The sequence below is a fragment of the Passer montanus genome, unplaced genomic scaffold (assembly GCF_014805655.1).
Source record: "Passer montanus isolate IOZ18808 unplaced genomic scaffold, ASM1480565v1 scaffold45, whole genome shotgun sequence".
NCBI classification, from domain to species: domain Eukaryota; kingdom Metazoa; phylum Chordata; class Aves; order Passeriformes; family Passeridae; genus Passer; species Passer montanus.
In genome coordinates, this window is record NW_024369373.1 from 3280456 (window position 1) to 3305691 (window position 25236).

Consider the following 25236-nt stretch of genomic DNA (forward strand, 5'->3'; position numbering starts at 1 on the left):
TAATCTGTCCCACAGGTTTCATGAATTTCAAAAGCAGCTGAGCAGCTGCAGCCACCTGCACACCACCTTTCCCTCTGCTGGTATTGCTGCTCAGCTTCAGTTTGGATAGATCCAGATTTTCCATCGTGACAGAAGGAAGTTTGCCCCAGAAGGCCATAGAGGAATGTGAACCGAAGAGGATTTCTTGGCCATCTGGGTGGACTTTGCTCTTGGCTCTAAATTGCTTTTTTAAAAGTTGAAAAATACATTTTGTGCTTTTTCAGTGAAGATTCTCTTTGCTCCTTGGGAGGAAAAAAAAAATTAAAAAAGAAAAAAAAAGAGGGAAAACAGAACCTGCTAATTCTGTTTCTCCCATTGACTTCCAGTGTCTTGCCTGGGAGGTTGGTAGGGAGATTTGCTGGAGCAAACCAAAAGTATTTGGTAACTTGTCAGTAAATATTCCCCAGGGATTTTCTTCTCAGATGTGCTGGCACAAATTGCACTGCAGTGGGATTAATCTGCATGGCAGAATACCAGGCAGCATCTCCTGGAGGTGGATTTAAATTTTGTAGGATTTTGGCTTCCTAACTGAGGACTTAACCAAACCCTGTCTAGAAAAGTGATAACGGATGTACACACACTACCACCTCACTAAGACAGACCAGGTGCTACTTCTGGAGGTAAAATTTGACAGATTTTTAATGGTGATAGGTGGTGTATTCATACTCATAATATACTCTTATGAGGGGAAGATAAGAATTTCCATTTATGACACAAATATCTCTTTTTTCTTTGAGGTTCTACCTCTGCTTTACATTGTGGACTTCTCCTTTCTTATAAAACTGCTTTGCACATCCATATGCCCCCAGTGATCACCTCATCAACTTAAAAAGTTGCCACATCTAAAAGTATGAACTTTCTGTACACAATAAGAGTGTATGCAGAATCAGGGAAAGCAACAATCAAATCAAGTAAATATTTTACACCAAGTATTTTTGAACTCTAAAGGAAGATCTTGTTGAGAAATATTCACAGAACTCTGTTATGTAGAAAGCAAAATGAGAGCGACCTTGCTGAGCCATTGGCTCAAGTCATAGATGTAGCAGCAGAAGAAAAAATATATGCTTCCTTCCTTAAAGAATTGAGTTAAGGACCAGTTCTTACCATGGAAAAGAAGAGAGAGGGAAATGTATTGTCTTCCTTTCAGTGGTTCATTTTTCTTTGCAAAGTGATTAATGCATTACTATAGCGAATTTATTGTATAGCCTGATTACCATTGCCTAATAAATCTAAACAACTGTGACTGTCATGGTGATAAGGCTGGCATGATTTTGTCTCTCCTAAAAAAGGTTTATAAGTTAAGCTTAACTTTTAGCTTTCTGTATTTCTGGGATAAAATTTATTTTGGCCATTACAGCTCTATCTGTTTGAAACTGCACCAAAAGGAAATAAGTTATTCAAAAGGACAGTATATTATAGAAAGAGTTTTAGCTTCACTCAATTTGCAAAAGAAAGTGAACATCAGCATTAAAATGGAAATGAAGTTCAGGAGAAAATAATAACTCAGTTGTTTAAAAAAGGTTTTAACATTTAAAAGGGACTTTGCAAATATCAAGGATGGACAACCCAATTAAATTAACTGCATTACAGTCACAGCCATTAACACCTCGGGCTCAGCTTTTCTCAGGCTACTGGAGTTTGCTGAAGGCTTGTCTGTGCCTGGATGAGAAACTTCCAGGGACCTGCAGGAAGAAGGGCTTGTGGTAATGAGATCCATTTTCTTTGAACCACAGGGAAAGCGGTGCTCTACTACTGGTGCTGTGGCTGTGCTGAACCAGAGACCGGGCAAGTGCTGGGGCTGGGACAGATCTCTTGGCCACACAGGCACTTCCCACTGCCCACACTCCACTCCACCCTGTCACTTCAAACATGGAGATCAGTTGTTTCTTTCTCTATGCTTCCCTCTCTCCTTGAACACATGTGAAAGGGCTCTGCACCTCTGTGCTGCAGTGGTTTCCGACTATTCTAGCAGAATGCTGTGGTGAGCATCACTCTTGTGACAACACCCAGCCTTTGGAGGGTGTGATGTGGAGAGAGATCAGGTTCCCAAGTTGCAGGGATGTCCACTTAGACCCCTCTTTTCCCATCAGCCATAAAGAACAAATGCAGGGCAATAGCAGGGTGTGTTAGTGGAAGGGGAGCTTTCATGTCCTGGGTTTTCTACTCTTTCCCTCTCCCTAGCTCCTACCCACCACCATGTCTCTCAGTCTCTCCCTCAGAGCAGCACCAGCTGCTTTTGCAGAAGCAGAAATCACTCAGGTATCTTTGTACATCTTGGTCCACCATTGCTTTGTCTTCCTCCAGGTCTTCTGCACAAAAGGCAGACCAAGGCAGAGATTGTGGCCTATTTAGTTGGTGGAAAACTCAGCTGTCACCTGAGCTGTAAGTTGTAAACTGCAAATTGCTTCCAAAAAGGTGCAGCTAATATTTCTTGCATAGTTTTGTGAATTTTGTAGTATAGAGAAAGACCAGGAAATTATCATGAACCTTCATATAGCCTTCAGCTGGTGCCCATTGCAGCCAAACTCTTGGAACAACATATTTGGATTAGGAGCTACAGAGTAAATTATTTGGTTGTAGTGAGGACATATGAAGGTGATAAAGGCAACAGTCTGTTCTCTAGCCTCTGAAAACTCTGTATGATCTCTTTGTGAAGGAGGTGTCTTAATTTCCCATCTCTGAGGACCTCCTACCTCGCAGGCTGCCTGCTTCCATGGGTGTATTCATGGCTGTGGTGGGAAGAGATCATCTGTGCAGCTTGTGAGGTGTCTGGGAGACCTTTCACTTTCCATTACGTAGGAGACAACATTCCCAGTGACAGTCATCAGTGATGTTTGATTTGGAGTGGCAATGAGTTTGGGTCTGAGGAAATGAATCTAATGTCTCAAAAACATCAAGGTTTGCATGTGGGGCTGGTAGTTTATATTAAAAAATGCTGAAGGTCTTTGCCTGTTTTTAAGCCCCTGAACTCCTGGTATTTTTTCCTTCTTTCATGTTTTTCCTCAGTTACATTGTAGATTATCTCGAAGCCAGTAGAGTTCAAAAGGTCTCTATTTAGATATGAATTACTTCATTCAGTAATAAAGAAGAAGAAAAAAAAAAAGAAGTTACTTGGTACAATCTGGTACAATCAAGTATCGTGAAGGGGAAAAAAAAGCCTTAAGCTTTTACATAGGCTTTCAAGAGCTCAAAGGCTTCTTTTTTTTCCCTGGGTATGTTGAACATCTTGAAAATAAACCAGGGTGTTTCAAAAGAGAAGATGGATGTGTCTGTTCAAATAGGCATTGCATTTGGAATTGGTGCCTCTGGTTGTTAAACAGAATCCTTGTTTAACGTCCTCATTAAGAACTGTGACTTACCACCAGTTTTATGAAGATCAAGTCATTTACTTTTAAAGTAAATTAAAGCAAATTTCTCTGTGGTGACAAGTCAATAAAACAATGGAAGGCTCAAGTTTTTCAATCAACTAACATCTGTTCATTGTTTTCCTCTAGATGTAGATGCCCTGTGTGCAGCAATAGGTGAACAGAGTGAGAGCCAATAGCTGTAATGGTGGGGGGGTTGTTCTGGATATTTTTTGTGGGTGGTACAGGTTGGATTTGGGTTTTTTTGCTTGTTTCTTTGTTTGCTTGTTTGTTTCAACATGGTGTTTGCATGACACCATAAGCTCTGTCCACTTTTGGAAAGGGCAATTTTGTAGTTTCCCATGGCAGCACGTTCAGAGCTCCGGTGACACATGAGCGGTGACAGCTGATGGCTCCGATGCTGCATTTCTCTGCTGGAAGCACAGTAAGCTGTTGCAGGGTAGTGTGAGTGGTGAACCACTTCTTGGAAACACAGTCAGCACAAATGAGATCCCGTCTTTTGTCCGAACCACCCACACCAGCAGCAGACACCTCTGAAGCTGAGGGATGTACTTTGAGTCGTGGTGGGAACTAGGTTGTATAAAAACCTCACTGAAACCACTTCCATGCTGTAGCCACACGTAACCTCTTTGTCTTGAAATGCTGTCTCAGAGAGAAGCCAGCAGATGAAACCCAAGGTATCAGGTCCATTTTACATTTCAACAAGTGCAGGATGCAAACAGTACTGTGTTTGTTTTAAGGGTTCTGGAGGGTTTGGCATTTGCTGGTGTGAGAACTGGCTCCCTGCTGTGTGAAACGTTCACATGTGCATTTGTGCTGTGTGGGAAATGCTGGCAGAGTGGAAAAGAGAGGGGAAGCTCTGCTGGGAAAGTAAGAGGGGGCTGAATATTATTCACTTGGGGCATAAGTCTTTTCCTAATTCCTCTTGAGAGGGTAGTTTGTCTTGGACAGCATAGCATTGACTTTTGGAATGGTTGAGGAGGACAGGAAGTCATTACTGGATTCATATGAAAATTAGGGAGCTCAAGATCATTTTAGACATTTCAAAAAATGTCAGTGAACATCCAGAGGCCATTGCTGCTCTTACCCTTTGACATCTGCCTGCTCACTCACACGTGGCAATGGACCCCATCTTCTGAGTTGTAGGTATGTCTTTTATCTCATGGTGTCTTCTTCTGAGCCTTCAGGTTGAAGACATTTGGTGGGAATGGTTTGCCCTCATTCAGACCTTTATGGGGCCAGGAAATAGGCTGCTCTAGTTTATGGGAAATGAGTAATTAGGTTTCACCAAATTCAAGGTACCTGGCTGTGGAAAACAGTCAACTTCTCCTTTGTTAGTTTTTCTAGAAAAGAATTAACAATTTTTTTTGCATGCTTCTGTTATGCTACACTGAATTTTAACATACAAAAGCACATAGATTTATCAAGCAGTTCTGAAATCTCTGTTTTGTCCAGAGGATGAATAATACAATTACCATAATTAAAAACACAAAAAGCTCCAACCAACCAACCAACCAACCAATGAAAAATGAAACACAAAACTTGGTGAGTTTTAGATGATAAAAGAAATGGTAACATTTAATCCATCCCAAGAACGGTTTGGTAATTGCTGCCTATTTGCAGCTTAATAACTGGATATGGGAAAGTATAAATCTAAATAGCTTTCTCTGCTCTCTCATTGTGCACAAGAGATGCTACACTCAGCCAAAGGAGGAAGCAGATAAGTCAACCAGTAAAGATGAAGCTTTCTGGGGTATGAGCTGTCATGACATGGGGGACCTGCTCAACCCCTCTTTTCCAGGGTTTCATTGGGCTTTGGAAGGATCTGTGATCATCATGCTTGGACTCATGATATGCAGGAGATGTACACCCAAAGGCAATGCACAGATATATCTTGGTAGGAAAAGTGTTTCCTGGGAGCACTGACGCATGGTGATCTGCAGCCAGCCCAGGGAAGGAGCCTGCTGTGGGAAGGGTCAGGGACCACTACAGGAACAGCCATGCTGCTCCCAGTGGGGATATCTTGGCAGCTTCTTGCACCAGGGCTCTGGCAGCTCTGAGTCAGATCTTTTTAAGGAAGCTCATTTCAAACTGAGAGCCTGTGTTTTATTTTTTAAGTGTCATGGTGGTTTTATTTTTTAAGTGTCATGGTTGTTTTTAGATGTCAAGAGAAACCAAGGGGATCAGGCCATCCAGGGCCAGCTTCCTTCCTTTTGTTGATGATTGATGAGATGAGAGATGAATTTCCAAGGGCAGCACAGATTGATCTCTCAGCAGAGCTCTGTCTTCCACCTAAGGCCAGCATCCCCAATTGTTCCTGCCATGAAGTGTCCTGTGAGAGGTCAGAAAGGACATCTCCCTACATTGTAACAACAAGGAATTGTAGCAACAGCTGCCAGCTTTTTACTCCTTACTGCCAGTTTTACTACTACTATTTTATTTATTTGGCAGGGCCAGAGGTGGGAAATATCTCCTCACTTTGACCCTGGCATCTCCAAGTCATATTCCTCTCTATCTCTTCCCTTCTTACTTTTAGTCATGTAGATAGAAGGAAACTGTAAAAACCTCAGAGTCAGCTCTGCCCATTGCACATTGCTCCTTCCATTTCTCCTTTCACCAAACCCAGTGAAAAATCTTCTTTTGACTTTGGTGGTGTTTTTTCTGAACTCTTACTAAAACCATAGAAGTGTCTTAAAGCACAAATGGATGTCCCTCAAAGGCAACCCTATTTTGCGAGCATCTCCTGCTGCATGAGGAGCACTCTCTATTTCTCTGGGGTTCAGGGAGAGGGTTGGTGCTCAGCTCCTCCTGGGAGCTGCTCAACCCTGGGCAGGATCATTTGTGGGGCTAATTCTGAAATCCATTCATGTACCTGTTTGAATTCCCAGGTCATACAGTTTATCTAAAGATCTGCTCAGAGGTGAGTGTGAAATAATAGTGCTTTGCACTTCATGGGCGTCTTTCATCTTTCCAAATATTTATTAAATAGCCCTCAAAACAGCCCTGTGAGGCAGATAACAGAGGGATGGATATGGCTCCCTTCATGCACCAGTGGAGCCCAGCAACTGTCTGGCTCTGTAAAATAACCCTGCCCCCAGTTTGGGGCAGATTAGGAAGTGGATAACAAGCATTTATCTTGTTGAGGGTGCAGAGGGAATTTAGTTAGGTAAAATTTAATTACCTGTCCTGGAGCTTGGCCAGAAAGTTGAGGGTCACCCCCCTTTCATTGCTTTCACTGTGGAGTCTGTAACTCCATCAGGTTCTCATCCTGTTTGAAGTTTGATCTTGCACGTGGTTCTGGCTTGAGTGGATGTTGAATTCAGACCAGGAAGCCCTTTCTGGAACTCTGCACCTCTCTTTTTCCCATAAAGATTTGGCTCTGTGTCTTTTTTCCTGACAAAGTTTTTACATTGAGATTCCCTCTCTGATATTCCCAGGGCACTCAGAGATGCACAGCACGAATTCTCTGTTGTTTGCCTTTGCAGTGTGTGACTCTAGAGCATAAAAATGTTAAGCTAGAACTCAAATTTTCCCTATTTTGTGTTAATGCTTTTTATTAAATCTCCAGGCTCTCTTTAAATCTTCACAGATAGCAATTTATTGTAAAGCTACATTTACTGTATTTTATGTCCAGTGTAATTGCTTGTTTCATCTAATTCAGATTATACTGCCACATAAGAAAGACTATCTCAAGATAAGAAGAGATGAATGATTAATCAAGAAAGTTTTGGAATTAAGATTTCTAAATGTACATTCCAGATATACATGTAACATTTAGAAACAGATCTGAAAATACTTGTGTGATGTGCTTTAATCAAATTTGAAAAGAAAATAACCAATGCATCAAATGTTAGAAAGGAATTGACCAATAAGTCAAATCTGCAAATGGAAGTGATGGATAAATCAGGTTTAAAAAAGCAGACAACCAATATGTCAAGTGCACAGTGTGTTTATTAAAGTAAGGAACTGCTTTGAAGTTACTGAATCTGTGTGCTACAATCATGCATTTAAATACCTGAAATCCTTCAATAGCAAATTATATGTGCAGGTGTACACAGACACATGTGCCTCTATACGTGTACACAAATAAGCACACACATTCCTTTGCAGTGCTTTCAGCCACACTAACAGCATATGATATTCTAGGTGTACCCAAGATTTCAGTTTGAAATGTCTCCATTTCAATATTCTCATGTTACTGGACCTGAACACCACGTGTTTCCAGCTCTTTTATAAATAGTAATTGTTAGTATAGCCCAGATTTTAAAAATGATGGGACATGCCTTGTTCTGAAAGCTTTCTGCTTTTGTTTTCTGATTCTAATTGTATACTAGCAGCAACACAAACTCCTTTGGCTAATTCAAAGTATTTTGATAGACAGCTTGGGCCCAAAGCATATTTTCAAGATCAAGACAATAAAAATCTCACTATGGAAAAATCATCATTTGCCTCACTGACTTTGATTTACATCTGTGTTACAGAGCCATGAAATTTAAAATAAGATGATCTAAATTGTCCTATAATAATGTGGGCATGAACGTATACTCCTGGTGGCAGAGTTTCCCTGTCACTATACCAAATGAAATCTAGTTTTTAGTGCCAATCAGTTAGGCATCATTAACCCTTTAAGAATGGCATTAGCATTCTCACAAAGCTTTTCATCGTGTAACAAATGTTTTCAGACTAAACTCCTCGAGGTCAAAGAATCCAAGCCAGAAAGATTTAGGACCTTTTTGTCCTCTGCAATATTATATATACACTCTCCATCATACCAAATATAAATTATTAGCAGTGGTTTTTAAAAGCTTGCAAAAATGTAGTGTTTGAGTTAAAAAGCAGTCCTTCATAAGCTGTCCCCATGTGCTCCTCCCCCTCATCCCTTTTTTGCTGTATAGTAGAAAAATTGCTCTGCACATGCATCCTCCAGGATCCAGAAATGAAAATTGCTTTGCATTTGCTATTACATTATGGTGCTCTCCATTCTGTTTTTTTTTTTTTTTCTCAGTTCATGTTGTTCTTTTTGCAATAAGTGTATGTTTGAATTGAATTGAAGAGTAGCATATTAAAGAACTGGTTTTCATAGCTGTTTATGTCCTTTCATCCAAAGAAGTGTGAGAAAAGCAATCAAGGCTTCAGATTGACATGCTAAAGCAAGAACTATCAGAAAAAGCATCATGCCGTTGGAGTGTGGAATATTTGCATACCCAGTGTGTTTGTATTAGATCAGACCAAACCAAGGTATTTATAGAACCAGCTTCAGCCTGTGGTCAGGCTTGTAATGAACAACTGATTTAGTTTCAGGTAAAGTAATTATTAATCTATTCCTCCAACTTTATGCCTCTGAATGTGTCAGAATGTAGCATCTATAACCCTGACTCAGTGTATTATTCAGACTTTCCATCACTCTGTTTTTCAGCAGATGGCATCTGGGTGACTTGCAGTCTTATGAGTGGGATTTATGAAGTGAAATAGAGAAGCTTAAAAAGTAATTGCAGAGACAGGAGGAAAAATTAGAAATTAATATCACTGTAGGAAATGGAAGCAGCCTCATGTGGAAGTGAAATTCTCAATTGGTAGCTTTTACATCAAAAGTGGTGTTTGATTTGTATTTATTGCAGTATAAATAATGTGATGCATGCAGTGGTATTGTATTGAGTAATTTCTCTTGCAGATATTTGGGATGAATTTCCCAGGAAAGACAAGTGAGTAGGGAGCTGTAAGACTGCTACTCCTCTGCTCACAGAGAGCACTGCATCTTTCAGCTGGGATTTTGGGAAAGATGCTGCCTGTGCAGTTCAAGTAAAACATCCTGTATTTTTTGGCTCAAAATAGCTCACGTTAAGGTTTTGCTGATGAATCGATGTGGCCCATGGAGCAACCTGAATTACTCACTGAGACAATGTGAATGTGTGTGAACTCAGGCTGGGTAAACAGTTTTAAGGGAAGGATGAGAACTCAGAAAACCAAGAGTACAGTTCACATGACTGGCTGAAAGAAATGTTTGAATGCTATTGATGAATTTAAGCAATATTTATAATAGATTTGCACAGCAGCAATGGTACAGAGAGTAATTTTCTCTGCAAAAGAGGCAGTGGCAGTGGCATAAGGAATAAACATGGGTTACATCAACTCCCCTGCTGAAATTCAGAAGAAATAAGTGCCACATTTTGTTTAGAAGACAGTTTAAAGCACAACTTTCCTTCTCTGAGGTGTCTATCCAATATGAATCCTGTGTCACCAGTGAATAGAGATTCATGGCCAGCTCCAGGTAATCTGTGCTTAGAGTCCTACAGAAATTCCCGAGGGAATATGTTAATCTGGACTTGCTGTATGTGTGCTGGCACTGTGGTGCAGTCATGATTTTGAAAGAAAGCATGGATATGACGGGTGATTTGTTCTTTCAGTGCTAGCTCTGCGGGTTTTTTGGACCAAAATCCTCATGTAAGTACAAAATTAACTTGATCTCCAGCCTCTCTGATTTGAGTCAGACTCAGCTGTATGTGCCTAAGTATGAACTTAACACTTTAATGAATCAAGATCTAAATTCACATCTTCCTAAGATGAATGCTCAAGAATGAAGAGGTTATTTGTCTGTCCTAGTGGAATCCTTTTTGGTATAACACATTTGACAGCTCTATGTAAATTCACAGTGGTGTATGAAATACTTTTCCCCATCATATACTGTCTTTGTCACTACCTTCTCTTAGCCTTTATCTCAGTAGAAAAGAATATTTAGAAAAGCACACTTGAAAAATGGGCACTAAAAACTTACTGTCCAAAAACATAGAAATTGTTTTAACTAAACCTTTTTGAGGCTTAAGGAACTTCAAAAAGAAATTTGGAATCATAAAAAATACTGAAGGTATTCCTTTTTTGTTGTCGTTGTTGCTTGAAAAATGAAAGTAATGGCTTCAAAATGTGTGCACTGAAGAGAGGCTTTTGTTCTGACAGCTTGTACATCAAATTTCAGCATTAGTGGGTTTGAAATGGTAAAAGTTAGAATTTGATAAAACAAGCTTTTGGGGGTCCTTTCTCTAAAAGATTCCTGCATGAAATATGGATCCACAAGAAAATCATGGAAACAGAGAGGGTGTTTTTAACTGTATAGAACTGTTAAGAAAATAATAATGCAAGATGTGCTTTGAGATAATGGCAGGAATTTTGCAGTTGTATTGTCACTGTCAAAATCAGCCGATTTGCTGCTGTTCTACAGTGTTTAGGCATAGGAAAACGTAGAATTTCAACCCCTTCCCAGCACAAAAAGAATGTTTTTGAAGTTTGATTAGTTTCTTCTTTCTTTAGATTTCCATTTTTGTACTCTTTCTACATTTCTTAAGCACTGTGACAACACCTGATGAAATGTAAAAGGTTTTTTAAAGTGTTTTCAGAAGTTTTCCATGATATTTAACATTAGTGAAATGAAATACATTGCCATCAAAAAGCAGAAGTGAAAGATACTTTTCCCATATTAGCTGTCATCGTGCAGGTCCTGCGTCCCAGGGTCTGGGACAGTGCGTCTGTGGGACTCCAGCCAGAGAAGAAGGTTTGGATTTGCACATGAGTGGTTTCTTTTCAAGAAGCAGTGCCTGAACATGGCTGAGGACAGTGTGGTTGAGGCTTGAAAATTTGGGGCAGGTATTTTGAGAAGCAGAGCTGTGATGCTCAGCAGGGGCGTGGGGCTGGAGCAGGGATGAGGGGCAGCCCTGCTGTGAGCTGGGAAAGCTCTTCCAACTGGTGCTGAACACTAGGGTGGGACCAAGGTCAGGGGACATTCCCCTTCCTCACCTGTCATGAAAAAGAAGGTGTAAAGAAAGTAAACCTGCTCTCACTTCCAGGATAATCCAATCTGATGGGTTGGGTCTTCCCACAGAGCCTGAATTTCAGGGAGGAGATGGAAGGGGCTGGAGCCTTCGAGGTGATATCCATATCCCCTTCTTCTCAAAGAGCTTAGCAAAACAAAATAGAGAAAGAAAAGCCTCCAGCAGCAGGGAGTGAATGGCTGGAATTTCCTTAATATTAGCTGAGCTTTAGGCAGCAAGCCTTAACGTGGAGAATTATTTTTAATTAATAGCTTTTCCCCTACTTTGGAGCTCAGCAGGAGAATCTTCTTTGCATTGCACGAGGAGGGGAAGACAGGAGCAGTCCCGGTTTTGTAACTGGTAACTATTTCAGGCCAACTGCATTGCCTGGAATAACTTTATATTCAGAAAAAGAACAAAATGTTACATCAAAAGATACCTTCTTCTGGTTCTCGGATTTAAATTGCCTCTCTCGATAAATCCGCAGCCTGACCAGAAATGAGTTGATGGATTTTTAAGAGTCTCCAAACCAAATTATTCCCTCTCTCCTTTTCTTCCTCCCTCTCTCTCACCTCTGTGTTATCAGCATGGCATTTGGCCCTAAGAGGGGAAGTTCCAGAGCAATCCCAGCTCTGCCAGGGTCCGAGGCCCCAGGACTTGTGCTGGGTGGCAGGGCCCTTTACCCAAACTAGCCCAGATCCAGATGGAAAAAGAGGCAGGAAGGTGTTGTGAATTTGTATTACTTTAACACAATGGGTTTGTTCAGAGACAGTTTTCAGGCAATAAATGGCTCCTTTGTGTTCCTTCCCTCCCCATGGTAGCTTTCAGAGCTGTATATGTGCATATCATTTTGCCTGTGTATTAACAAGCAAGAAGGCTCCCTGGCTTCAGGCTCCCTCCTTCTCTTCCTCTCCCTCTCCTTCTCCCCAGCTTACAACACCCTCTACTGCAGCACACAATTAAAACAAAATTAGCAAAATAAGTACAAGTTTATGGCAGGGAGAGGGGGGGATGACCAAGAATGCTTTCTTTTTTGCTTCTCTTATTTGGCGTATTGTAAGAGGCTGTAGTGCCTCTTTTTATGAGAGGCTTCCTGGGAGTCGGGACATTTGCTTGTTATACTGTGGCACTGCAAGAGGGTGATCGTCATGGACTATAAAGTAACGGGAAGTCTCACAGCCCCTCCAGCTCTGTAACACAGTAGCTTGGCTCACACAGGAGAGAGGGATTTATAGCCCTGCCTTGTATTTTTTAACATATTTTGACTGCTTTTTATTTACAACCCAGCCCAACAGTTCTTACTTTGTCCCCTGCCTCCCTGCCCTCCTATCTTAATTCTGCCTGTTCCTTATGGTGTGTTGAAGCCCCAGGATGGTACAAAAAAAAGTCACTTTAGGTGGAGGAGCAGCATGGATAAGTGTTGAACTTTGAGGTGATCACATCCCCCTTCAGGCACTTAGTGCAGGATAAATATCTGATTTTCTAGGCTGTGGGGAAGGTAAGGAGAGGATGGAGCTGGAAGAAGAAAAAGTATGAAAATAGTGTTTTCCTTGTTATCAAATTTGCCAAGCTATTTTCCTTATGAGCTTTTGTTAAATCCTAATGTCCTTCTCTTATTTAAATAAGTCTAATCTCTGGAGGAGTTCTGAGTTGCTGCTTTTCAAAGCAGTGGGGTGTAGTTCTGTTTTATTAGCTGTCATTGAAGATCTGATGCAGTCATGTCTGAGGCTGTAAAATGCCTTGATGCCATCAAGCCAAAGCCGTGCCTGCCATCCCTGGCACTGCCTTCAGAGTCAGTTTCTTCCAGCTGCTGGGGCTCACAAGCAGCATTTCCTAAATTTTGGCCTGGGTTTGGCAACATTCATGGGTGACCATGCCCTGGTGGGGTTGGAGCATTAGTAAATCAGAATTAGTATATACAAGAAGGAGGAAGGTTGTGAATGATGCAGGCTTTGCCTGAATAATTAAGCAGCTTTTGGGAGACCTTGTCTCTCTGTTAGCATCGGATCCTGGTCCCAGATCCCTTCCATTTGCTCTGATGAAGCAGTGTGGCATCATGCTGCTGACCACAGCTTGGATTTGGGGTTATCTGCTCTCATCGAAACAATTCCCCCAGAAGCTGCAGCGACGAGTTAACCATCTGAGGTCAAGAAGAGGACATTAAATATAATCAGCAGCTCCCTTAATATTAAGAGGAGAATCCTCATTTGCTTGAATGTGTGTGCTGATCAAAGCATGATAGAAGCCAGGATGTGATACAGGAACAGCTATTTCCCGGGAAGAAATTTTTTTTCTCCTCTTTTTAAGGGCAGAAAGGAAAAGCACTAGGAATTTTGAATTGTTGGAACTTTTTCTCTTATGGTTCAACAAATGCAGTGAATCAACTGCACTTGACCAGTGCTTGTACATGTTAACTATCAGCTAACATAATCTGAAGCCCTAGGAAAATAGGTTGTAGCACAGATGTAAGACACTGAAGGAAGACAGTAATTTTTTCCTGTAGATGGGAAATGCATATGTTGCCTCACTCACTTGTCATTACTGAAACTATAGGTAGGGACAAAAATAGAAACTACTGACAGCTTGATTTCTTCATGCTGGCACTGAGCTACAGCAGAGCTCTACAAGACCCTATAAATATGCAAGCGAAGGGAAATCCTACACAAGTGCTATCATACTGCTATAGTATACTGAATAGAATTAGCTTTATTGCAACCAAACAGTATGGACAGAGTCTGCTATTCAGAGCTCCCCTATCTCAGGAACAATGTAAAATGTGAACCAAAGGCAGCTAATCTGGCCTGTTTACTGGGAACAGTTCCAAAATATATTGTTGGAAATGACTAGAAAAAGCTTTGCACTGCACAGCTCTTATGGAGCAGCCCTTTCTTCCTTTTAAAGTGAAATGTTCTTGCAGAAATTAAACACTGTTTCATAAAAAAAAAAAAAGGGGGGGTGGTGGGAAGAAGGGTAAGGGATCACTGTGGCTTAAACCACTTATTAAAATTTGTGAAGGATCCAGCATGCATTGAAAATGCTCCCCCTGCCCCCAAACCTAAACCAACAAAAACAAGCCAACCCCATGAATAGCTCTTCCTAGCTTCCTGCACATTGAATATGCATGTTAAAGGACAAGGAGCCAAGAGTCGCTCTGTTTTGCTTTGCTTGGAATATTTTTTCTATGAAAATATTTCCTATTTCATTTTCATATTGCTATTTTTGATATGTCAAAGTCAGGGGCCATGCCAAGGAGAGGCTGGTGAGCTGGCCACAGAGGAGATTTCTGCCATGCTCACAGTGGTGAACAGAAGCAAGACATATCCCACTGTGTAAATGATGTTCCCTGCACCTACAAGCAGGGTTCAAAGACATGACAAGAGCAGAAAACATTCTGCTGGGGCTGGGAGGGGAGTAGGTGGGGTGAAACAAGAGTTAAGCAGAATTCAAGGTAAAGGGACCCCCAAAATTGGGAAGTACTCATTAGGCATGAAATCCTGGAACTTTTCATTGTTCTCAACAGAAGATATTACTTGTGCCATCTTGTGAGCCCTGCCAAGTATGTCTCCCCTGAAGAGGACTCCACAATCCTCTTACTTTCATTCACATCTCTAAAGTGGCTCCATCTCCCTCATTTTTCTAAGCTGCTGTTGTAAGTTTGCTTCATGATTTAGTTGCTCTCATTTTTTTTTTTTGGAGGTGGCAACTGATTCATCCTCGTTAGAACTGAGCAGTGTATACAACTACAGAGTAAATATTTCTATCTTCCTCCTGGTTCAGGCAAAAAACCTTGACCCCCATGCCAGTGAAACATTTCCAAAACACACAGGCAACTGGAGATGTGACTGTGGTCAAAAGCCTCCAATTTAAACACAGTTCTCCAGGAAACCATGACCAGGTGAAGATGACTCGTCCCTGATGAGAGGTTTGACTCTGTAACAATTTGTTGGCCGACTTGTACATTGTTATTTTATTGTCTGTACCATGGAGCACTTACCTCTTAATATGTCTGATAATAAAAATCCCACAGAAGTTTAAATGAGCGTAAGGCTCAGCGATCAGGCTTAGCTGTGATCTGGGGTCATCAGCTCTCATATCAAATCATATCACCTTCATTAATAACTGAACCATTGACCCTGAAATTCAAGGAGCATCCCTATGATTTCCTAAAATCTGGAGCTTTTTTCCTGTCAGCCACAAACCCTTACGAGGCAGTGAGTTCCCACTGGCTGGCTCTGTCCTCCTCCGAAGTTCTCATCTTTTCTGCTCTAATCTGGTTACTGGCATTTTTTGTGTTGGTGTAATCTGCCCCAAATTTTGTCATGTACTAGACAGCTGCTGCAGGCTGAGGCTGTGCAGGGGTGAGCAGTGAGCAGGCTCCTGCCTGTCCTGGTGCAGGGTGTGCACTGAGAGGCTGCACATTTCCTTTTTTACAGAGCTGACCTTCTAAACTGGTCTAATTGCTGCCAGTATTCAGAGCAGGGAGAACAGAGATGGACCTGTAATTTCATTGTCCTGTCCCACACACCACTATCTCCCACATCCCTCCCCCAAAATCTCTCCAGAGCTGCTAGAAGTGAAGAGTTCAGTGGTTTAATTTTCTGTTGTCTTGCCAAGTTAGAATGGGATTAAATGCTCTCAAGGTCTCTGGACTATCACTTTACCCAAAACATCCATCCCAAGCATTCAAAGAGGCATACAGGCTCTGCATAGCTATTTATTTTAAATGCCTGATTAAAATTTCATGAAAACAGGAAGTCAGGGGAAAAGAATAGATTGCAAGAACGAAGAAATCCAGGGCTTTGTCATTTTTAACTCAACAACACACAACACTGAAGAAAAAACCCCAACACCCAGCACATTCAATTGTAACTGAGGAATATTTTCACAATTGTACTGCCACTAATAGCATATTTTGTCATTGACAGGGGAGTTTATGAAATAAGAATGAAACCCATTTATTTACGTAACTTATTACGCAATTTTGATTGTGTTTATAAACTGTCACCTCAAGGTAACCTAAAATTGCTGTTCTTAAACCCTTCAAACTTTAAGATTTTTTTGGATACTCTATTTTTTTATGTATCTCAACAGCAATAAATATTGCAATATCACATCCTTAACAGAGCAGCAGCTCTTCTGTCCTGGTATCTTTCTGGTTTTCCACAAATATGCTTAATTCTTAAGCATATTTAATTGCCTAAATAAATAATAGAGGTAGAGACAAAAGACTGATTTTTCTGAATATTAGTCACATGCAGAAGACCCTTATGGTTTTTCTGGCTTTTAGAGCTCATTTTTCCTGTATGTAGCTTGCATGTTTTTATTTTTCCTATATGCCCTTGTTTTACAAGGAAATATCCTCTTTGCTGGAAACATATGAATCAGAAGCAGTGTTTAGCCAGGTTGCATTACAAAAAGATTTAGAGTCTGTTGAGCTCTTCTTGCCTTTTCAGGCTGTGGGAAGCAGGACCCCCATTAAGAGGCTGCAAATGCCCCTCAGCCATTTTCCAGTACCACTGTCACCTTGACTACCCGTAGGTAGTCGTGGGGTACTTACAAACCATCAGTGTCCCAATCTGTTCTCCTGTACCAACCCCATCAAAAATAGATGGATGTTAAAATTCTGTATTAGCCTCTCACTGCAAAGGCAGCATATGTAGGGTTCTCAGCTAGGGCATCCGGTGGCTCTGGATATGGTATAATTATGATAGCTTAATGACAAAATAAGTTTTCACTTGCCAATGTCAAATTAATCCTGTCAGTACATACGTCACTGCAAGTGCATTGCTCAGTGTACCCTTACAATATGCATAATACCATGTCTCCTTGCTTCTGCTTCTCATCATGTGGTCCTCTTGGTGCAGATGCTGTTCAGCCACTTAAAGAGCTGTAACACTACCAGGGGAAAGAAGAAAAAAACCTCAGTATGTTATACTGGAATGAATATAATGAGCCTAAAACCTTGGAAGCCTTCCTTTGTTCATCATTCTTGCTGCAAACAGTCACAGCCTTGTGGATTTCTCTATTATTTCAGCTGTAAAAATCATATTGAAATTTGATGGGAATTATTTCTAGAGGTAGTTAATTGGCTGGCTAGGTGTATATGTGAGGAGAGGTAGCAGGGAGCCCATAAATGACCTTTTCCCTTGTTAGATTGCTCCCTGGCCAGCTGGACATTTGGTATCCTAAGGTGAAGAGTTTTTTAAATTACAGTTTCACGGCTTTGCCCCTTTACAAGACAACAATTTCTCTGTGTTAATTCACCATATCGAGGGGAGAAAAGAAAGTCAGCTGCTGCAGAATATCCCTTATGCTTTAGGAAAGCACGGCACTAATTGCTGGGAGACTTTTGCAAAACAAAATCCTGTGTGGTTCAGTCCACGCCTGCACACTCCAGTCGTCCCTGCTCTGTGCCAGCATGTCACAGGTGCACACCACAAGGGACAATGCAGCAAATGTAATTGGGAGGCAGGTGGCAATAGCTTGGACTCCGTAACACATTCATCCCAAGGTGCACTCGTGCATCTGTTAGAAAGTGAAGTAATTTTTTTTTTCTGTAATTCAGTTGATCTAACAGAGATTTGAGCCATAGGAAAATATTTCCCATCTCCTAAACACAACAGTGAGAAAGTTACTAAAAGTCCTCAGAGACTGCAAGCGAGGTGGGGTGGAGGCTGCTAATCTTAGGGAAAAAGCAAGGGGTTGTCAGTTTATATAGAAGTGGGTCAAGTGTTTTTAACACACTTGAAAGGGCTTTTTCCTCCTCTGCTATCACTTTAATATCAGTACAAACTTTTCCTTTCTAGATACGAGCCTTTTGTAATTGCATCAGTGCTGCGTGCTCTGACCGAGCCAGTCACTCTCCTGTGCTCAACCTTCCCTGCATCTTTCCAAGAGCCAGGGCAGAACCTCTTGACGTGGGAACCTTTTTATTTCTGCTCTGAGTCCTAACAAAGGGTGTTTATTCCCTCTCTAAAACACAGAAAGGACCCCAAATGCTTGTACTCTTACAGGGAGCCTGAAAGTAAATCTTGCCGAGACGAACTGCAGCAATCTCTGGGGTGGAGTATAACAGCTATAGTGCAGCGTGCAGAATCCCTCTGTAGGAGAGGGAGGCTGGTGCCAATTCCAGGCAAAACTGTGGGGAATGGGATTCAAATGAGCACAGATGCAATGTGGCTCACAGACAAAAAACGAGCAGCATCGTACTGCAAAAATACACGTAGGTTTTAGTAGACTTTGGTGGACAAAATACTGCTTTACTATGAAGGATACCTAAACAAGGCAAACAACATAAAAATTATATCACACATTTTGAATGCCACATGCTTCCTAATCCCTAGGGGAGTATTTTCCCCATCTGTCTCCATTGCTAACTCCACTACTCAGCTCTCATTTTAATCTGGAGCTGGGTCCAGCTGTAATCCAGAGTTCTTAGTGGGGATTTGCATGTGAAGCTGCTGGGAGGGTCCCATTACTCCTCTCCCAAGAACTGCTCCAGCCTCTCCTGGCAGTTTGCAGACTTTGTCCTCCTGCTGCATCTCCAGCTCTCAGCTGGTGGCAGGGCCAGGCAAACAGAAAGTGTGAGGTTTCGATAACCTGCAGCAAGTGTTTTCCATCTCCCAGGAGAGAGCCGCACTGGAAAACAATTTGGAAGACAGGAGCAGAGATCTGGTGTCATTTTTGGTGCAGCTACTAGAGTTTCTTGCTGTGAGCCCTTATCAGTGGAGTCCTTGTAGAGCTGCTCATCAGCAGAGATCCTGCAGGCGAGCGCAGCGTTATTGCTTCGTCCCATGTGGCTTTTTTTATCAGTGCTGTTCTGGCTTCTAAACCTTCTGGAGATGCTGTAATTGGGTACTTTGGGGTGGCTTGGCTTTTTTATAGCATAAGTTAAGTTTTTAGACTGGGCTTTAGAAATAAAAATAAAAATAAAATACAGCAAAAGAAAGCAAAATAAAAGCAAGTAAAGGAAAGGAAAGTAAAAGAAAGTTAAAGAAACTAAAATGAAAGGAAGTGAAGTAAAATAAAATGAAAAAGTAAAGTAAGCATCTGTAGTTAGAAGAAAAGAAATGAAGTTCCAAATAAATAAATTCTACTTCTATTTCTTGGAGTGATCTAGGACAGCTGATGGAGATTGACACTCTTAAGTTACATGAATGTTTTGAACGTGTAAAGAATGCTTTATAAATTCAGCTTGGTTTGCTGTGATACATTTTCCAAATTAGGATACTGCGGAGCAGATTGTGAAATGGTGATTTACATGACTTGAGGATTTTGCTCCTTGTGATTAAACACAATAGCACTTCCTTTGGTTCCTTTTAGAATGCATTTTAAAAAATGTATTTAAATGTATGTAGAAATGTATTTAAAATGCAGGTTATTTCCACAAATATAAAAATATCAGGCAAAAAGTGCATTTTTGAGTGCTGTGTAAAGTACAGCTGAGCATGTCTAGAATTGCAGCATTCTAAAGGAGGAAATAAAATTACAACCAAGAAAAATATTCAAAGTAACATTTTTTTTTTTCTGGCAGGAAAGTGAAAACATGGAGTTTTGTTGGCTCATTCTTCCTTTTGCAAAGGATTTAGTGCTGAGCTTTTACCTCGCTACATGATATACTGCAGGGAAATGCACAGAAATTTGGGATTAGATATGAGTTGTAACATCGAGTAAATTTTATGTTGAGAAATTTAGAGTGTGCCAAGCAGCCAGCTCCTCGGACTAAAGACGAACATGAATAGGTTAGAGAATTATTAGCCTCTAATAATAGATGATATACTATATATCAAGTAATGACTACTTACTATCCTGCATTTATCTGTTACACGATGTCCTTTTTAATTACCTACCCTGCCGCCACGGGGGCCGGCAGCTGGTGCAAGAAATGCTGCAAAGCTCATGCCTTCTTCCCTCATAAAATGAAAATATCTTCCCAATCTGTGCCCTTGCAGTTGTTATACATGGGTTTCCCAGGGAAAAAAAGCATCCAAAGCACGTCTTTTTTGGACAGTAGTTTTTAAGGAAGGTTGTGTTACTGAAATTGTGTTTCGACACAGTTGCATTCAGTGGAGAGCAAAACTCTACTCGACTGTGGCTCTTCCCTTCAGATTTTAATTCCTTCTGCTGCTTGTCTAGGTGAGGAACGGATAAAAATAGATTGTTAGATGAGGCTGTTGCTTTTAATTATATTCATAATGAGCATTCACCAGCCTTAATTCAATAGTGCAGTATAACGGGGGAGGGCAGGGTTGTTTAACCTCATTTCCTAAGGAAATGAGGCATATAGCATCCCACCACCCACCCACCTGGACCCAGGCCTCTCCTAACAATATGTGAATGCTTTCTAAGTGGGCTTGAAAGGGGACAGATATCTCAAAGGTTACATTTCCTCATGGAAATTGGGGTGAGTGCAGGGAAGAGCTCCACTTTGGTGTGCCAGGCAGGTAAATTCAGTCATTATCTCTGCTGATGGCAGCCCATGGCCAGTGACATCCCCTGCCTGCTGGGAAACAGCAGACTTGCTGCTGGGGCTGAATTTTGGGATGGGCAACACTGGGCAAAAACAGAGGAAATCACCTTTGCTCCCAGTTTGTTTTCATGTAGGAGCATAAATTCTGGGAACCTCATTTTTCACTAATTCTCCCTGGTGTAATGTCAGTGCAGGCAGCCTCATGCTTTTGGTGAAATCAGGGCAGAATGAGAAGCTGGTTTGCTCTCTGGGAGCAGGACAAAGCTCAGTGAAAATTAGCCACTGTGCTTTTGGACCTGCAGTGTTGCAGGGGACCTTTCCCATGCTGTGCCCCCAAAAGACCAGCTCTCCCCCCTGCTTCCCTCCCTCCATCTGCTCCCACACCGACTGCTCTTGGAGCTGGCAGCACATTAATAAAAAAATGTAAGTTTTATGGGACAAAGTAAATAAGGCAATTCATATATCATTCCTAAGACACACAGAAAGGAGGCAGAGAAAAATAACCAACCGATATTTTATATGAGGATATTTCCATGAGTCAGCTCATTTTCACATTTCTGGGCTTCCAGCTGCAAGCTCTGCTGTGTTGGCTTATCTTCTACTCGAGGCCTGGCATGTGCCAGAAGTAGCTTATAATTGGCTGTGTTTCCCCTTTGTAAATGGTAATAATAGAGCCTTTATCAGCACAGAATGGCTAAAAATTTGGATGTCTTTAATTTCATCACAACTTGTAATTTTTTTCAGGTCTAATATTACGCAAATAGATCTCAGAGCTCCTTGTTCAGGTTGTAGGACTGACAGCAGAGGGGTTGATTTTTGTAGGTGGGATATTGAATTGCCCTTCAAATGTTCTCTAAGGAATGGCCATAGAGCTGAATTTATCCTTTAACCCTTGTAGGAGGGGTTTCATTAACCCCTTGGCTTAAGAAAAGTCACAATGATTGTGGCTCAGCCTGGCTGGGAGAGGCTGATGCATTTCTTGTGGCAGCCTTGGTGTTTATTGCAGGGCAAAAATGCAAGGTATTTTCAATGTATTTTACTTTATTTGAGGTTTTCAATGAACTCACCTCAGCCTTCTAAACTCCTGTTGAGATTGCTTCCTGTGGATTTCAAAATGACTAAATATAACTGGGTGGGGGGAAAAAGCAGATCATTCAATACAATTTCTAAAGACAACCATGCAAGCTTTATAGAAAATGAATTTTAAATTTCTACATGGCAGAAGAATTTGGTTGATCACAGGCATAGAAAGAATGTTGCAAGATTTATTTGGCCAGTCACAACTTGAATTTTGAATAAATTCTGTCAAGCTGTTAAAAAAAAAAAAAAAGTGGAAATACATCACTTGACGCATTCAAATCACAAATATGTTTGAAGGGAACCGCAATCTGCTCAGAGATGTCCTGTGAATAAAAAAGATTTCACATGTGTTTAATATATTCCTTTTTGAGGAATTAATTGTCCACCAGCACTGACAAGCATGGGGGATGGAGGAGCGGAATGGGAGCGATTTGCAGTTCTTAGTGGGAATTAGTGGCATGACTATATTATAACAATCATAATTAAGCTTTGTACTTGAACAGTGCCTTTCCTTGGGGAATCTCAAGGCACTCTGTCAAATTTATGGGGAAATCCTGGGGAAATAAGTGATTTCCCTACAGATCTGCAAAAATTCAGTGGCAGAGCTGGGAGCAGACCCCAGGTCTCCAGTCTCCTGGACTCTGGCCCCACTCACAGCAGGAGCTGCCTGATTCCTGTCACAAATGGGGCAGAATTCAGGGGCTCCAGGAGGACAGCCTGGGGGTGCAGGTGGGTGCTAGCACAGTTGTGATGGTGGACTTTTCGTGACAAAAAAAAAATAAATTAGGAAATCTTACATAAGGAAGTGGTGCTTTGAGCATCATTTGAAGTTTTTCATCAAGGCCGGAGTCCTTACCAGAAAAATGTGCTCTACTTTATCTCAAAATTCTGCCTTTTTGGAAGAAATACAGAAGGAAATTATTTATATGTCATGAAGAAGACTCTGATGAGATGATCACAGGGGTCTGTTCTGTTTAAAATCCCTAAGGTTAAAAATCTGTACAACTTAATGTTTCTAACATGATTTGAGACCTTCAGAGGCAAAGTCCCTTTGGATTCAGTAGAATGAATTGGCCTCCTCGAGTAAGCTGAATTGAATTTTGTGCGTAAGACAAGCAACATGTTACGTTATAGATTTGTTTGCTCCCCTGGCTCGTTTCACCAGTTTGTGCAGCCTGGTGAAAAACCAAACAAATTCACCTGACTGCACAGAGCAAAGCCAACAGTAAGTTTTTCAACTAAGTGCCTGCAGAGGATGACAAAGTGTTCAAAAGACAACTGGACTTAACATTATTGAGAGTGTTTAAAGTGAGCAGTAAAACTTTAAACGTTGATTTGGTGTTTTACTGGAACAAATAGAGAGATTTAAAAATAGTGGTTAGACGCTGAAAAGCACAGCTCCAGTGAAAATGCCCATATTTGCTCTGAATAAATCCTCTCCCTCCTGGGAGCAGGCTGAGTGTGGAGAGGAACAGAGTTATGGGCCTCTCTTGTTAGGCCCAGGCTGCTCATTTGGCTTGGTGATGTGCAAAAGGAAGTTTTTGGGTCCGTGTGAAGGAGCCTGTCAAGGAGCAATGGGCAGTGCTCCTCTGGATGGGAGCATGAGGTGTTTTAGAGGGAGCTGAGTTGTTGATTCAATGCAGAGAAATCCCTCCCCTCTGCCCGGGGACCAGGGGTCATGGCAGTGGCCTGGCGAGGGGCACTGCTCTGCAGCAGCCCTGCTGGCATCTCTGCAAGCCTCGGGTCAGAGGACCAAGGGTATCCCACCAGAACTGGGACAGTTGGCAATCCTCGTTCTTGTGCAGACTGTGTGAAATGCACACCATTCCCCAGAGCTTACAGGCACAGTTACAAATGAAGCAAAGATGGCAGGAATGACATTCCCTTGCTAATTATAGTGTGGTCCCATCTGTATATTTGGTGTTATGTCACCAACTCCAGCCTGCTTTTTTCTAGCAGGGAAATACTGCTGTAGGTCGAAGCTCAGAGCAAAAGCCTCCAGACCTCTAGTAATATTATAATTGCTTGTTTAATGGAGGAAAAACTCTATTTTTAAGGGCTACCTGTTGGAAATCTGAGAGCATGTTGGCTAAGGTGCTTTTTGGGTAATCCAACAGTCTGTGTTTAAAAAACACTTGCATGTGGATAAACATAACAGAGTACAATGGCTGCACATTTCATTGAACCCCACTGGCTCCACTGGCACCCTGTGCACGGCAGCAAAGCTGTGAGCTCAGGTCCATCCCTCCTGCATGGAAAAGGTGGGAGATCAGCTACCTCCCTGGCCATCAATACTCTTCTTGGCTGCAGACTTTTGGTTAGTAGGCAGTCTGTGAAGAGTTTGGACTGTAGGACCTGTGCATTACCCTCCAGGAATTCCCTCAGAGAGATATGAGGACAGAAACTGTCCTACTGAATCACTCCATGGGGTATTTCCTTTCAATCCTCTTGAGGATCTCATGTGTCCTCCTAGGGATCCAGACACAGTCCTGGAGCCCACGTTTCTGTTTCTGTTGGTGGAGTTTCCTGGGTCCTTCTTGTAAAATGGTTGCAGTTTAGGACCTTAAAATTGCTCATGAAAGATGCCATTTGTCCCTCTGAAGGAGCCTATGGGGTGCTTCTTTCTTGCACATAGTACTTGTGAGCAGTATTGGTGAGCTTCATGCTAAACCATATAGGACTGAGATTTTTAATTAGGGTAGAGGTGGGAGTCTCCAAATCTCATGTGATTAGAGAGTTCTCATAACTTTTACATTTATTATATAGTCCAATTAGCATATTTCTTACTTTAATGTCTCTATTGCCCTGTTCAATGTTGAAAATCCAAAAATAAGAGCACTTGCAAAAACTTTAAAGCCATTAAGTGAAAATAGTCCAGAAACAAAAATAGAAATGGGTGTCCCTAATTTAATTCACTCTTTGGGCTAAAAACAATTAATGAAACTTTGGCAAAACAAGGAAACACCATAAATAATGACAAGGAATCTAAAATCTGAAAACCATCCATTTCTCCCCCATCCACTGGTTGTGGGAGTGGCAAAAGTAATTTTAAAAAGTCAAATAAGCCACCCCAAAATCAGGCTTGTGTGAGGAGGTGGAGAAGAACTGTGCAAAGATGAATCTCTCAGGGCTTGCACCTGGACCTGTCCCGTGAGGTTAAAGCCCCTCTCTGCCCCCTGGTTTGCAGACACATCCCAGGGGTGTTTGGTGGAGTTCATGTGCAGGGAGGGAAGCAGATCCTCAAACAGCTTTATGGGTGAGGAGCTGCCACATGAAGGCCGTGGTGTCTCTGAAAGTCAAGGAGAATTTGTACCAGCAGAAATAGGCTCTTGGTTTCTTGTCATGCAGGAAGCCGTTGGTGGAGCTGGAATTTAACAAGTTCACAACTTAACAAGTCCCAGCCTAGTGTCTGGACTACCAGAATAGATTTTTTTCTCAAATACCCCCAATCGCTCAATGCTTTTGTGAAATTTCTGTCTCTCTG

General features: G+C 41.6%; 1 protein-coding gene across 3 annotated transcripts in view; it reads left to right on the top strand.

The window, feature by feature from the left end:
- Window positions 1-25236, top strand: part of MAF (MAF bZIP transcription factor) — a 183864-nt gene that overhangs the window by 22957 nt on the left and 135671 nt on the right. The window lies entirely within an intron of this gene.